We start from the raw sequence: 17308 nt of genomic DNA, 5'->3' as shown, positions 1-17308 counted from the left end.
CGTTCTCAGCGCGTGGAAACAGCAGCTGTGCCGTCAGATGCAGCAGCACTGAAGAGCGACGACGGGCAACGTTTCGCCATTCAGCTTCATTCACGTTTATTTCGCAGGATTATTACGCCGAATCACACCGGGGCTCGGAGCAGGCTTGATTCAGACCGGTAAGAGTCGTTCTTCATTCTTCAGTGTTGCTGTTGTGTGTATTCGTTCCCTGTGTACGTCCCAGTCCTGATAGCGTCTGCTAGTTCCCATTCTTCTCATTTCATCAGACTGAGCTGAGCTCCATCACAATGTTTCCCCCTATCGAAGCATCAACAACATTTACGAGCGGTGTATTTACGTTTTATTCACATGGTGTATGTTTTTGTTTTCTAAACCGCGTTGGTTCTCTTCAGACTGAATTGATATTATACTTGTTGAAATACTTGTTGAGACACAATGTTTATTATAGATTGTTGTATGTTGAATATTAGCCTATATCAGTTTTGAAAGTTGTTTTGGATACGGAGTTCACTGGAAAGACAGCTACGCCAACTTCATCAAGGATATTATTTCGTTCACATAGCATGCTAAAAGTGATAAGCGGTCATAAGCGATAAGTTTCTCGGCTTTACGATGTTTGGAAACAGGCTGAAGACAGCATGCGTTGGTTATTCTGCTTTGAGATGTTAAAGTGTTAAACGTCGGGTCATTTTCGTAGTTTGTTTTACTAATCACTGGGGTTTCGTGCGCGTCAGATGGTTCAGCGGCTCTGTAGAAACGCCGATGCCCTTGATATCATGTCACCTGGGCAACCGCTTCAGCACCATGGAGAGAGTTCTGCTGGCTGAACGCTACAAGGTCCACATTCTGAGAAAACAAAGTTACTTTAATATGCTCCATCTCGAGCCGTTGATTATCAACTGTGCAAAATGTTTATCAAATTATTTTTAAAATATCAAATGTTTGTTGTGACACTGTTTTTGTTTATAAGCTGGCTGTGACACTAATCTTAAACAAACAAACAAAAACAAAAACAAGAACTTTTAAAATAATGTGACATTCTAAATACGTGGCTAATTTTCTTTCTTTAGTTTACTGTTTGTTCCGGTCCTCAAATTTGATTGGCTCATTGCGTAGCGAATTTGCCTGGAGTGGGATAATCAGTGCTGTAGCAGTGACAGAGTAGATGCTGCTCTTTAGGCGTTCTCGTTCACTGTGAATGTCTTATGGTTTTACAAGGCTCCGCACACATAATCCGCCACGTTATCCACCTTTTTATTCAACGTGCTGTTATCTGCTATAGGAAAATAAGGAGAAGAATAACAACGTGCAGTAAACATTAAAACTGCTCTACAAACCAGTGTGCTTATAATTAAATATTTCTTTTTTTAGTGTTTTATTTTTGATTCATTTCAAAGTTATTGTTTTTTATGATTTAATGAATTATTAGCTTTTCATGAAACCCCCCAAAACCCCTGCAGTTCCTTCACAAACCCATTTTGGGAAACCTTGACATAATATATGTTTAATGCACTACACTGTAAAAAACAATTTGTGGAGTCAACTTAAAATAATTTGTAACCTGGCTGCCTTAAAATTTTAAGTTCAGTCAACTCCAAAAAAAAGTTTATTCAACTTGAAATGTTAAATTATACTAAGTGACAACTTTTGATATTTGAGTTGAATCAACTTAAAATTTGAAGGCAGCTGGGTTACTTACCTATCTGTTAAGTTTAAGCAAACAAATATCTAAGTTGTTACTTAGTACAACTTAACATTTCAAGTTGACTAAACTTATTTTTTTTTAAATTTTAAGGCAGTGGGGTAACAAATTATTTTAAGCTGATTCAACAAATTGTGTTTTTTATTTTTTACAGTGTACATGTTGTTGATAACAGCAAATGAAATATATTTTCTTACTCTTTGTATTTTTATATCAATTATTATCCACCTTTTTGTTCAACGTAAGTAACGCAAATAAGCCTATGGGTGAGACTTCCGTTTCGTTATCCGCTATAGGAAAATAATGAGAAGAATAACAATGTGCAGTAAACAATAACACGGTTTGCTCTACAAACCAGTGTGCTTGTAATTAAGAAAATGCATTAAAATAACATGGCAAGACACACCAGTTTGCAATATCAAGCAACAAAACGAGCTGTTTTGTACAGCTAAAAATAGCTGGATGTGGATGAGACCAGAAGTCAGACCCATAAAATTTACAAATGGCTGCGCCTGCTCTTACAGGAAAAATAAGGTGGTTAGGCAGCGACTTCTGGCCTGTATCCGAAAAGTGGAAAATGCTGGCTTCGGAGGACACATTTCAAGATAGAAGGAAGGCATCAAGGCAATTGAATCCAATTTCCTGCCTCCTAAGATACCTTCCTCTGGTCGATTTTTGAAGGCAGCATAGATGTATCCATGCTGCCTTTAGATATCCTACAATCCTGTGCGTTTCATTCCATGATGGTTGAGCAACAAAATAAAGGCTGCATCCGAAAGCTCTAAAATGCTGCGTTCGGAGGCAGCGTTCTAAGGCAGAAAGGCATCAAGGCATGGCCGAACCCAAATTCTGCTTCACTTCCTGTCTTCAGAGGTACCTTCTTCTGATCTAATTTTAAAGGCAGCATAGATGTATCCTTCTCTGCCTTCGATTTCCCTTAATCCTGTATGTGGTAAATAAAAATAATATTTACAATATAGTACTACTAATAATAAAACAGCCTCTAATAACAATAACCTGTTCTGCAATAATATTTACATCGGTGCTTTTATTTTTCAAGCCAAAAATAGCTGCCATTCTCAGTCGTCTTCTCCGACACAGACCTTCGATGGACAATGACATTGAGGTCTTCATGTATTATTAAAGCATTTAAATATTACTATATTAGACCGTTTTTCTCCATAATGTACAACTTAAACATTTGTTACTGGAGTTTCCTTCACAGCCTTCAAAGTCATTGCCTGATAGGGCAGCGAGGCAGCAAGTCAGCTGCCTAGGTTTTCGGACACAGCCGAACATGGCATTTGAAAATTGCATTTGATGGTCAGTTAATGTGTAAATTTATGTTTCTGGTCAACGTTTTGCACTTTTGATGTTATTTCTAGGGATTAATCAGTATTATAGCAATTAAATAGTCACTTAATTATCACTAAAGCTCATTCTGTTTTGTTGTAGATCATTAAACCATTTTGTTGCCATTTTGTTGAAGTCATTGCTGGAAATCAGTTTCAGCTGCCTAGGTTTTCAGATGTAGCCCTGGTCAACGATGCAAATTCATTCACCAAACTTGAACCTGACACAAAATTGTCAGGCAAAATTTCATCAGTGCACGGATTCCCATTGTGATTTCATGGGAGAATATTTTGAATGTCAGAATGTCTGCATTTTCTCTTGTGAATGAAAGCTTGTGTTTTTTTTTTTTTTTTGCGTGTATGTTTTTTTTAATGTATGTATGTAGTAGGCCTATGTTGTATGTTTGGAGTGTCTTGATCCATGATCGCTTGTGCGGCTCACTATTTTGTGTTGAGGGAAAACCTGGAGCAGAGTGGGAGAGATTACAGAACACTTTCAACAAGAGAGGGCAAATATCTACACTGTAAAAAGTTTTGACCAGTTTCAACTAAAAACGTCATTTTATTAACTCATTTTATTACAATAAAATGAGTTAAAATGAGTTGTACTTTTAAGTTGATTTAACTTACAATTTTATGGCAGCTCCTAAACTTAAGTTTTAAGTTGAAACTGGTCAAAACATTTTACAGTGTATAGTTCCATTCCACTCATATATGCTGTTCCAGTCCAGCTTTCAGCTTGTGCGTTGCATGGTTACATGCAAAGCTATGCTTTGGCTTCTTTTGGAACTATTTTTTTGACAATTAAATATACAACTCAACTGGTCAATGCTTGTTAGAAATGTGTTTACTCAGTCGTAATTACTTGCATGTTAAAATGCTGTGTAAAAGCAATATCAGACTTGTAATCATTATGTTAGTGTGAATATCACTAGAATAATGATAACGAGAACATTAGAAACTGTTCATTATATATTCTAAAAACTATACACTGGTTTAAATGCAATTGATTCCCCCTGAACAATCAATGCAGCTATAGTACTACAGAATTTAATAAATCACAAAGTCTTTTGTGGAAACAGAGAATTAGAAATGGTTTGATTTCATTCAGGTTAAAATGTAAACAAAAGTCAATTGTAAAACCTGCAAATTTCTGTTGACCTTTTAGTTGCTGTGAGGGAAAGTGCTCTAGAAATCTTTATGGGCTGTCATTATGAGGCAGTGAACTCGGTATGCATTTGTTACAACATTATTTTCTATTCTGGGTCAGTGAAGTATCTCAACAAGTACTGTTTTTGAAACAATAGGAAATTAGTTTTTTTATAGATGGCTAAGCAAAATTCAGTACAAAATAACCAAATCCACACTTTAATCAGAGATGGCAGTAGGACCTATAGTAAAGAGCTGTGAAGACAAAATAAATTTTGAATGCTTGGCTTGCTATTTATTATGATACATAAATAATATATTTCTAGTCAGGGTGCAATAGGCACAAGAGGTTTAATTCTAGGCCCCATCTGGTTCTGTGAATCCCAGTGAATATAATGTGAAGACTGAAATGTTTTTTTTTTTTTTTTTGGTAAGTGCATACATTTGAAAAATGTGTTATGTGTTATTTCTCAGCAGGGAAAAATGACATTACTATCTGAAGATATAGTGATATAGGTATATAAACATGCATTCAGATTGATGCAAAGAAAACCAAAACTGACTGTTGCATAAGATACATTTCAAATGGATCTCTAGAGGGAGATGGAGATGTAACAAGTGTACTATAAGGATGATGCAGGTGTGTTTCAAGTAAATATATTAAATAAAAGCCTCTGACGATAGTCACAGCATTTTTATTGCTGCTGCTTTTGTTTCAAAGATGCACTGATTGTGGAATTAGACTCTGGTAAATATATGTAGCTTTTATTTATTTATTTATTTATTGCACCTCTGTTTGTAGTTGCTTTTATTTAAAAAAGGTTGCACATGTTTCTCTGCATTTAATTCATGGTAATTAGAAATAAGCATTCCCATCTGTAAATGACTTCATGGCGGATTCATGAAAATGAGACAATGCATCATTGTGATTTTTTAACAACATTATGGTAATAAAACAGTTAAGATTCAAAGATTACAAAGCTTTAGAAAGTCATGGAAACATTTCCTCACGCACTCATATTGTTTACAAATTCAGCAATGCTACAAAAGAATGCCATAACAATGTCTTCCCTTTCAAATTAAATTATCCTCACTAACTGGATTGGCATTGTAGTTTGCTCCAATACTTTCCACAGAGTCTGTTTTTCAAATCTTTGAATCATCTGTGAAAGTAAAAGGTCTCACTGCTGGCCAGTATTTTTGCAAAAAAACAGTTGTGTTTTTTTCCATCGATCAAATGAGCGTCCAATTAGGCTCACATGCAGATATTTCTTCTACAGGCGCTTTTCTCATTAACCGTTACTTATCACTGCGTGAACCTCCAAATAAAACATAAATTGTAAAGATCAACTGCGGAAAATTGCGATCACCAGGTGTCTGTGCTGATATATTCTTAATAGGTCTGCTGTTGATACAAAGACACTCTGGATGCAGACAAGAAATCTCTTTAAAGAAATAGCTCACATAAAAATGGAAATTTGCTGAGAATTTACTCACCCTCAGGCCGTCCAAGATGAACAAATTTGGAGAAATGTAACATTACATTACCTCTTCAGTGAATGGGTGCTGTCAGAATGAAAGTCTGATAAAAATACTTGTGAACAATAATCCACAAGTAATGCACAAAAAATCCACTCCTTTAACTACATTATCTGAAGTGAAAAGCTGTGTGTTTGTAAGAAACAAATCCATTATTTCGATGTTTTAAGTTTAAATCATCGCTTCTGGCTAAAATTTGAATCCATAATCCATAATAATGCTTCCTCCAGTGAAAAAGTCCATCTCCTGTTGTCCTCTCACACCAAAATCAACCAAGAAATTTGTTTAGAACTGTTTGGACTGTTTTTTTACTTGTAAACTGTGCTTGATCTGTGCATATTTCTCTCCTTTCACTGGAGAAAGCAGTATTATGGATGGAGGATTTGTATTTTAACAACAAATACAAACACACAAATCTTCACTGAAGTGATGTGGATTACTTGTGAACTATTGTGATGTTTTTATCAGCTGTTTGGACTCTCATTCTGGCAGTACCCATTCAATGCAGAGGATCCATTGGTGAGAAAATGCTGTAATTCTAAATTTCTCCAAATCTGTTCTGATGAAGAAACAAACTCTTCTACATCTTGGATGGCCTGAGAGTGAGTTTCAGCAAAGTTTTATTTTTGTGTGAGCTATTCATTGAATTGTATGGTTAAAGACTACCCGCTAAGCCTTTTCTCCCCTCATACTTTATGTCACATTTTCCCTTACAGATTTAGGACACTGTGACGTTGATGCTATTCTGCAAGGCACGCTTTTCCTTGGCTGGCCCCCGTACCAGCTGTCTCCTCAGTTTAGCAATACTAGCCGTTATTAGAATTATCTCATCTAGACCCCCTGTACTTTAACACATGATCATGACCGCTGTTGACGAGACTGTAATTGGCCCAATGTGCCGTGTCCGAATGATTTTGGTCACACTTGCCGACTGAAGCCACTGTATCTCAGTGCATCTCAAAGCAGCAGTTATGAAAGTCTCCTTTGATGTTAGGATGCTTTTCTGGGACGGCTTTTCTGCCACAATAAGCGGTGTTATCCTTTGGAGGGGGCTGTGAGCCCCGAAGTAAGGCTTGGCAATAAATCAAGTTATAATTTAATTTATATGGAGATCCATGGAAAAAAGCGAGCAGGAAATGCAATTTGCTGCCTCTCAGATTTCTGAATAAACATAGCTGGGTTAGTGCAGGACACAATAAGCCTCAAACTGGTGGGTCGCAACCCAAAAACGCAATGTGTTGCTTGTGTTGCTGGTTGCAGACACAGTTTGGTGTAGAAACAGTTTTCACTCTGAATTTGCTAGTTCATTTCACAATTAATTACAAAGAAATGGCAATGAATTAAACATGAATTTTTGAAGCAGAAAGACTTCTTGCAATTATGTGCAGTGAATTATTGACTGCAAAGATCATGAAACTATTAGAAGAGACTTTTTTTGTTTGTTTGCTTTTGGGGAGATTTTTGTTTACTTCTGTACCATAAAACTATTTAATGTTGGGTTGCCATCTAATAAAACCTGCATTAAATCCATTAAGTCCCAAGTTATATAGACATACTAATTAAACTCCATGAGCAGAAATAGGGAAATGTTTTTCTTTTTAAAGAGAGCTGTTTACAATAATTAACTGTGAATAAATGTCTTTGCCTTCTATTCAACTAGCTTTTGTTGTAATTACACATTTTAAGTGCTAAAGTTAATTGTCCATGGGTGGCTTTTACAGTGTTATTTCATTCTCGTTGATTGCTGAACGGCAGGGTCTGGCTGTTAAAATGGACGATTCTTTCCTCGTCTCCCTTGGGTTTTTTAATGTCAGTTAAAAAGTCAAAATTTTTGGCGACTGCACTGGAATATTTATTTTTTTTTGGTCAGGACGGAGTGCTGCGTGACTTCAGCTATGTTACTTTGCCTTGAGAGGTGCATTTGCTTAGTCTCTAACTGACAGGAGTGCTATGGAAAAGGAACAGACCGTCTGTCTCCCCATTACCAGCCTGTGGCCAGAGACAGATTATTATTCGCACACACAAACCTCTGCCTGCAAACAGTGCAGCAGGCAGTGATGCAGAAGCCTTCAGGAATGGGAGTTAATGGTCTTTGCTGTGTGTGTCTCTCTCATTTGGTTATTCAATCCTTCCATTCTGCATGCTTTACTGCAAGAGGACTGCGAAGGGGAAAAAACGTGCTCAATACAGGTCTGCTTCTACACTGCTGAGAAAATGATTTTTAGACTTTTTTTGACATTGTTGTCACTGTAAAAAATGCGTTTATTATTTATGCTGTATTTTTGCCCAAAACCTTTTGTGAAATCAATGTAATAGCATTTTATTACTGTATTCAGTTTGAAGTTAGTTTTCTTTTTGACTGAGAACTTGGACTTTAAAAAATTTTCTTCTAGTTTAGAAACATGTTTTTGTGTTACATGGATTAGAAAGCAAAGCTTAGTGACTTTTAAAGGAATAGTTCAGAGAAAAATTAAAATTTGCTGACATTTAACTCACCCTCAGGCCATAAAAGATGAGTTTGTTTCTTCATCTGAACAAATCTAGAGAAATTTAGCATTATATCACATGCTCGCCAATGGATCCTCTGCAGTGAATGAAAAATGAAAATTTGCTGAAACTCACCCTCAGGCATCCAAGATGTAGAAGAGTTTCTTTCTTCATCAGAACAGATTTGGATAAGTTTAGCCTTACAACAGTTGCTCACCAGTGGATCGTCTGCAGTGAATGGGTGCCGTCAGAATGAGAATCCAAACAGCTGATAAAAACACCACAATAATCCACAAGAAATCCATTCTAGACTATCAAATAACATTTTCAGAAGTAAAAGATGTATGTTTGTAACAAACAAATTCATCTTTAAGATGCTTTTAAATTCAAATTGTTGCTTTCTCCAGTAAAAAAAGTCTTGTCTGAATCAGGAGAGAAATATGCACAGATCAAGCACTGTTTACAAGCAAAAACAGTCCAAAAGATCTTAAACAAATATGTTGGTGATTTTGAAGTGAGAGGACAACATGAGATGGACTTTTTCACTGGAGGGAGTGTTATTATGGATCAGAGTGGTAATTTATTTTTAATGTGTATTTAGTTTTTCTATTCTCCAGCTCTCCAGACAAAGTCGTCCTCGCTTGTGTTGTGGCAGCCCCTGTCCTGACCTTGCACTGCATCACTGGACATACATAGATTGAATAAGATAGTATCTCTCCAGGCGGAGAGTATCAGATTGTGCTATTGCCTTGTTTTACATTAAGTCTTGGGTTTACTCCAGGTTTTAGAGCTTGCAGCGCAACTCAAATAGCCTAATCTGGGTTGAGCTGAGATACAACAAAGTGAAAAAGTGAGTTCGTGCTAAGTGCACAGGACTGGCTGATTTATATTCACAGTATATTTGCAGTAATGGTGAAAATAATGACAAAGTTAAGAAATATGAATTTAATGTGCTTTTTATTTGGAAAACTCTCTCCACGAATCACATTTAGTGTGATTAGGATGCACTCAGTTGTGAACAGTTTAAATGTTAGATGTTGTCACGAACAGCGTTTCAGTCCAGCACACCTGGACCCATTCTGTATAAAGCCAAGTGTCTCTTTGGAAATACATTGATTGCTCTCCAGATTATTTTAGTGTTATTTTTTTTACTTTGAGCTAGCAGGTTAGCTTTTATTTCTGCATTTACCCTTTAAAACTAGACTTTAACAGATTTAACAGTAGAACGATGTGCAAATGATGGCTGTAAATCTCTCACTTCCTGAAATGATTTAGATTGGTGGCATATACAACGAATCAATGGACAGACACTGCATGATTGCACTGATATCTAAGATATGGAATGTCCTTTCAAAGAAGGCTTTCATCTTTTGTGTCTCTGTCCTGTTCAAGGACAAAGGCATGGAAAGGCGGGGGAGGGGAGACAATGGAGATATAAGACCTGGACCACTGACACGTGCACACCAGCGGCTCGTAACATAAGCATACACTATGGTTCAAAATTTTGGGGTCAGTAAAATTTTTTTTTTAAACAAATGAATACTTTTATTCAGCAAGGATACATTCAACTAATCGAAAGTGGCATTAAAACATTTATAATGTTATAAAATATTTCTATTTTAAAAAAAATTCTATAAGCCAAAAAATCCTGAAAAAATGTTGTGGTGTCCACATAAATATGAAGCAGTGGTGTTTTCAACATTGATAATAATAAGAAATGCTAATGAGCAGCAAATCCACTTATTAGAATGATTTCTGAAGGATCATGTGACACTGAATACTGGAGTAATGATGCTAAGAATTCAGCTAAAATATATTCAAATAGAAAACAGTTATTTTAAAATTGTAGTAATATTTTACAATATTACGTTTTTTACTGTATTTTTTTTAATCAACACTCTAAAAAATGCTGGGTTAAAAACAACCCAGTTTGGGTTATTTGGCAACCGACCACTGGGTAAATATTGGACAGAACACATACTGGGTTATTTTGACCCAGCTGGTTGGGTTAAATGTTTTTACAAAACATGCTGGGTTATTTTAATAGTTTAAGTCAACTATTGTTTAAAAATGATTATATTGCTGGCTTAAAATGGATCGGAACTATTAAGCAAGAACACGTGTACAAAATGCAAGACAAATAGAATTTATTTGGGTGAATATAGCATAGTTTACAATATTACATACATTTAAACTCATTTAACAAGCATTTTAGACATGATAAATGTAACATTTAAAAGTGACATTTTCATTTAAGTGTATTCAACCATTCTCTGTAATTGCTTTTTACTGAAATAATTTTTTTTATGTATAAATGTATAATTTTTACCGTGCCGGTGTGTCGCTGAAATCTGAGCCGGTGAAGGGCTGCTGTTTGCTGGGGTAACTGCGAACTTCAGACCAAGGCCTCGCGTTTCACTCATAGCTGAAAGATGCCGTGACTGACTCCAAAACCTGCCCATAAATAAACAGTACTGACATTAGAGAATGTATTTTAACTTAAAATGAAATTAAACTCAGTACTATAACAAATAAAATCCATTTATTTTATGCAAGGCAAAAGGTGTTTCCATCATGCAAAGTGACCGCTGCTGTTGCAGCTGTCTGACATCTCATCCTTATGTTGCGTTGTGTAAAATAAAACAATTTGCAGCAGTAGGAGCAGCAGCAACAATCTACAACAACAACAATAAGTAACAGCAGCAGCAGATCTATTTCATCAAGACCAAATACATTAATATTGTCATATTCATTACTATGCTAAAGTCTTCGAAGAGCTGTCATGATAGAACTAGATTTTAGTGCTCTTCCACCTCCAAAATCCCAATTTAACCCCTGCCTAACTGCTCACAGCATCCTCCGCTCTGCTGCAGGTGATGAGAGATGATGAAGACAGGTCTGTGAATAGCCCATAGCTCCACAGCTCTGAGCTCCATGTTGGATGATGGGATTTCTCTAGACATTAATGGCCAGTAAGCAGAAAGGCTGTACAGGCTACGCTTTCTCCTCCAGCTGAACTGCTGACTGATCAGAGGAGAGTCTCTGGCTATAGCCTCGGTAAACACAGACAGCCTTTGCATTGAACTCTCTAATGAAACAACGTCAGTACTGATAGTGTTGGAGCAGGGTACACCTCACAGCCGAAATCTCATCTCCATTCCATTTCTCTTACCTAGATTGCTTCAGGGATAGATCTAACCCGAAAGGGCCAGACGAATACCTAAAAGAGAGAACAAAGTGAGTCATCTGTAGATTGAAGCTCTAGAGTTTCTCTCTGTATCTCGGAAAGAAACAATCGCTCAGGCCTGAAGACTGGCATGGGGGTTTGGCACACACATTGAATTGTGCATCAGGAACAAAGCTTTACACTTGACATTTATAACACTGCACCACTTCAGTTATCCCATGTACTTACCCCTGATGACATGCACGCTAGTCCGGGATGACCAATGAGTCCTTCATATCAAGAGTGCCTATTAGTGGTGATTTTAAAGGGGTCATATGGTGTGATTTCATGTTTTCCTTTGTCTTTGGAGTGTAACAAGCTGTTCGTGCATATATAAAAATCTGTAAAGTTGCAAAGATTAAAGTCTTAAACCCAAAGCGATATTCTTTATAAAAGTTAAGACCAGCCATGCCATCCTAAAAGGGCTCATTCAAACACACCCCCACAAATCTACGTCACTGTGTGAGAAGATTTGCACAACACTGCCCAAATTTATACGCAAAGAAAGGCGCCATAACTTTCATTCTCGCTGTAGTATTGTTTACAGCGCTGTGTGTTTCGTCGTGAAAGCAAAAGTACTTTGTTTGGCCTTCCAAATGAGTGCACAACTAGAAATCAGTGGTTAAGTTATGTTAACAACACTGTTCCGGAATAGTACAAAGCAAATATTTGAGTATGTGCAGCGCATTTTACAGAGGACTGTTTCCTGAAATTACAAAATAGCTTACAATGCTGGCTGTACACACTATAAAGTGGGGCAATTCCAACTTTGCAAGGACAGTCTGGCGCTTCTGACTCACAGCCTGTAAGTACGTTTTCATATTTAAAGAATTTGCTACTAGCTATTCAAACACAAGTTTTGAGCAGTGTAAAGTAGTGCTTGTTGTTTGTCGTTTTTGCGTTTATGCAGCACGACGCAACGCATCGTGTAAAAAGACAGTATGACTCATTATAATCAGAAATTACATCCTCACTGGATGCAACAAATGCCTCATTTATAATGGGTTTTATTGTTTTTGTCATGCACGCTGGGACATGGCATCACAGCATGGTAAGAAGCGTCACATTTCCGTCACGCGCTTGAGGTATTTGGCCAGTCACAACGCACTGGCCAATCAGAGCACACTGAGGTTTTCAGAACGATGAGCTTTGTAAAAATCTATGCATTTCAGAAAGGCGGGGCAGAGAGAAGCAACAATAATGTACAGTATGTGGAAAATAATAATGTTGTTTTTAGCAATCCCTTTAAAGCAGGATAATAGTTTAAAATATAGTTATATTAGGTGTAACTGTACTGACTTTTACTGCCCTTGGGCTTCAGTCTTTCCTCAGTTTGATGCCAAACAAAATGTTTTCTATCAGACCCAAATAAATTAAACTTGCTCTCAAAAGTGAACTTTGGGCCAGTTCTTCTCTCTCCACACAAGGTGAGCTTGGCCTTGTGATTCTTTCTGTTGATGAGAGGTTTGGTCACTGCAGAGTGCACTTTTAGTGCAACTTCTCTTAAACATGCTAAGACAGATCCTTACCAATTCCAGCTGAAGTGCTGAACCAATTCTCCATTGAGGGATCTCTGCATTATCCTGTTGTCTCGTGCATTTGTCTTCAGTGGACGACTAGCCTTTTGGGGGGAATTGAATGAATTAGTGCCATTTGTAAACTTGCAATATTTGAGAAATCACAGATTTAGAACAACCAACTTATTTTGCAGTGGCTGAAAGGGTCATTGCTTGGACAATCTTGTCTTGTAAAGTTTCAGTCAATTTATAACTTCCCGCCATCTTGCAATCTCACTGAAAATTAGAGATTGCTGCCAGTTAAATAGGGTTTGTCTCATAATTAAATAAATTAGCACCAGGTGCCAGATTAACACCATTAACTTGGAGGTATCTGTAAGTGTTCTCTAATTTTAATTCTTTTTCAAATATCCCATTTAATTTTTTTATACTCTGCTTCAGAATACCATTAATTTATGAAATATGCTTAAAAACTGCCCTTCTACTCCTGTTAAGATAGGACTAGACAGTGACCTTGAAATTTAGAAAACTGTAGGTTGTTCACTAATTTTGATATCCACTGTTTATATATTTCAGAGGTTATGAGGTCAACAGCAAATTAAGTCATTTACAAGTCCATTTAATCTGGATTGAATTTATTCTACTTCTGACAAAAGTCAAAGTCATTAGTAAGTCACTTGAACCTAAATATAATTATTTGTGTGAGGCTATTTGTAAAAGAAACCCCTGTGAGACATGGTCGATCCTTTAAAGTAAATAAGTCGTTCTGAATCAATTTCCCTGTTATGACAAATACAATAATACAAATAAAGACAATTAAAATCATCTGGAAATCAAATGGACCTTACATCCCTAATGCTTTTTACTAGGTCATATTGTAGACGATTCACTACAGATGGTTTCAGAGGAAAATAACAATGTTTGTCAAAATGTAAAACCTTTTCACCTGAAACATTTTTCTTTTTTGTGTCACTATTATTGTAGCAAACTCACATATTTGCTCACTTCTGGATTTTTTACTATCCAGTTAATTCCTATCCTACATTTTGTCTTTCTGGAGACATGAAAATGTCACATTACTGCAGTAAAATGGATTGAGAATACCAATTCACATCACGCTTTTGTGGATTAATTAGTACTTAGTCTTGTATTTTAATGATGGGGGAATTAAATCGTCTTTGATTTTGGCAGATCGCTGCAATGAGAGCGTCAATGAAAGGAAGAGATCAGCACATAAATGCTGATGTACACATGTACCTGCCATGGATCTGACACCTTCTCAACTGGGAATTTAACAGGTTGCTAAGCAACAAGCACAAGCCTTCTTGGAAGGCTTGAATCTTAATTGGTCTGACTGGTCAGTCTTTTTTTTTTATTTATTTATTCATATTTCTTATTTTTGATGACAAGGTCACAGGTAGGAACACCATCAGAGAAAAAAACATGCTGGAGCTTCATAAATGAAACATGAGCAAACCTCCCGCGCTGTCCAATCTACCTCAAACTATTTATGTGGACACACTCGCTCAGTTTTCCCTCAAGCATGAAAGAGCAGCAGCACCTGAGGACTACAGAATGCGTTTTCCAATGCAATGAAGACCTCAGAAGGTGAACTCCGAAAGCTTGAGGTTCAGACCTCACTGCCTTTGTAATTTCACTCTTGAAGCATCAAGCTTCATGCAGAATAAAAACTCATTGTTGAAGTGCCTCTCACTTTTTATGATCATCCAGATGGGAACTATATCTAGGATTTATTCAAATGCGCTCAGATTGGGAATAAAAGAAGTACTGGAACCAAATGATTTTCATGACATTTGGTTTCATTAACCGTTCTTGAATATCTTCATTCGTCTCTGCGAGAAAAATTCTCTGACTATGTTTACTGGTGCTACAGCACCACAGCAAAAGAAACTGTGTCAGCCCAGGTGTGAGCTTGTGCCTGAATTGAATGTGATGAGGGAGAAAAAATGGGTGCACTGAAATAATAAAAGACAATAAACAGACAGCACATCTTTCTATTGCAGTTTCCCTGATGGCTGCACACAACAACAAACGCAGAGAGCGACCGTTGTGCTCTGTTTTGTGGATAAATTGCTCGTAAAAGACATTTTCTTTTAAAGTAAATTGGTCTAACAGACTTACAAAGAAAAAAAAAATCATTTTTTTTGTTTAGTGTATATGTTAAGTATAGTATTTTTGTACAATCTGACAAACACTGCTGTACTGGGTGCCATTTATACTACCATTCAAAAGTATGGGGTCTATAAGATTAAAAAAAAAATCTCTTATACTCACCAACGCTGCATTTATTTGATCAAAAATACAGTAAAAAGTAAAAATGTAATGTGTTGATTTAGCACTCAAGATAAATTTTTCATATTAATAGTGTTTAAAACAGTTGTACTGCTTAATGATTTTGAGGAAACATGATACTTTTTCAGGATTCTTTGATTAGTTCAAAAGAACAGCATTTATTTAAAATAAAAATATTTAACATTATAAATGTTCTACTGTCTACTGTCACTTTTGATCAATTTAAAGGGATAATTTACCCAAAAATGAATATTACCCTATGATTTACTAATCTTCAAGCCATCCTAGGTGTATATGACTTTCTTCTTTCAGACAAATACAATCGGAGTTATATTAAAAAAATGTTCTGGCTCTTCCAAGTTTTATAATGGCAGTGAATGGCTGTTGATTTTGAAGTCCAATAAAATGCATCCACCCACCATTAAAAGTACTCCACATGGCTCTGGGAGGTTAATAAAGGCCTTCTGAAGTGAATCCGTTTGTGTAAGAAAAATATCCATTTCTAAAACTTCATAAACTGTAATTTCTAGCTTCCGCTAACTGTCGTACAGTCATTCACGAGAGAGTGGCGTTCTAGTTGATGTCGTAGGCATAATGTAAGATCCGGTGAGGATATGCTAGGCTCATGAGAAACAAGTTTGCTTACAGCAAAGAAAAACCAGTCTCCTGTTGGCTTATATCGAAAACCTCCAACATTTTTCTTTACAAATCCTCGTTTTGTACTTTAATTTGTGACTGGTGTTTTGCTTTGCTGTCCACTGCGCTTCGGCATTCGTCACTTCCATGTTTGTCTACATCCTAGATCATCCGCCACTCTCTTGTGAAAGTGCATGCGTCAGTTAGCAGAAGTTTTAAAAATAGATATTGTGGAGTATGGCCATGTGGAGCACTTTTTATGATGGATGGATGCTCTTTATTGGATTTCAAAATCTCAACACCCATTCACTACCCTTATAAAGCTTGGAAAAGCTTATTTTAAATAACTCAGATTGTATTCTTCTAAAAGAAGAAAGTCTAGGATGCCTTGAGGGTGAATAAATCATGGGATAATTGTTTCTTTAATGTATTACGTTTAAATGAAGAGCTCATCTTTAAGTAAACAAACAAACAAATAAACCAGATGTCATAAAAATAAATGGTTCCTGATTCCCAACACTTCCACTGAGATTTTCAAGGAAATAGCGAATAAAATAACATCCATGCAAATAACAGTAGTTCTCCGTTTATTGTCATGAGGCCCGATTGGCATCACACATGATAAAGACCCAAAGTGCTTAGATAAAGATTTTCTCTCATTTGCAAATGGTGTTTCCCCATGAATGTTTCATCAACCACTGAATATCAGCCAAAAATAGAGCCTACAAAAATATGTGTAACATTATCCCACTCCCTCTCACGCCAGCTTAAAGTCACCATTTGAAATGTGTACCCAGTAATGTGTACTCTGAAATCCCTCTCTCTCTTTCTCCACTGCAAACACACATTCACACTCTCACACTACTGACCCGCACACACAACCCTAGGCGTCAGACACACTTTTCACTCCAGTGTGAGCCTAATGCACAACGTCAAGGTAGAGATTGTTTTCCACTCATTCGGCGGGTAATATATGCCGTATGGTGATATCCCTAAGAAAGGATGGTTTAAATTTTAATGACTTTTGCAGGAGGTGGTTATTTCATTGGAAACACTTGGGTGCACAGGCTAGAATCTATAATCCTCTTTATTGGATGGCGTCTCGTTGTATTCTCACGGGACGTCCACCTCCATAATGCTGCTGCATGCTCGGGATGGTGATGGGGGTTGTCTAAGGAATTTCTTTGTTTGCTATATCCATACTGTTTTATCTCATCTATCCTAAAAATAGGCTCATTACAACTGATTTCAAGCATTATTCTAAAGAATGAAATGGGAATTAGTCATGAAATCAGTCTGAATGGATGCTTTTGATTTCATATTAGCAAAATGTGTTAAACAGAAGGTCTTAAAGATCTGCATTTGCAATTAGAAAAGCAGACTGCAT

The 17308-nt window shown here is 36.6% G+C and overlaps 1 protein-coding gene across 2 annotated transcripts in view; it reads left to right on the top strand.

Annotated features, from left to right (window-relative positions):
* Positions 1 to 17308, top strand: part of enox1 (ecto-NOX disulfide-thiol exchanger 1) — a 136982-nt gene continuing 119674 nt past the window's right edge. For both annotated transcript variants that reach the window (XM_051118923.1, XM_051118925.1), the window contains exon 1: positions 1 to 158. The gene's annotated coding sequence lies outside the window, so the exon portion shown is untranslated. The remainder of the gene's footprint in view (positions 159 to 17308) is intronic.

This window comes from Labeo rohita, chromosome 9, assembly GCF_022985175.1.
Source record: "Labeo rohita strain BAU-BD-2019 chromosome 9, IGBB_LRoh.1.0, whole genome shotgun sequence".
NCBI lineage: Eukaryota > Metazoa > Chordata > Actinopteri > Cypriniformes > Cyprinidae > Labeo > Labeo rohita.
This window is presented reverse-complemented; position numbering and strand designations above follow the sequence as displayed.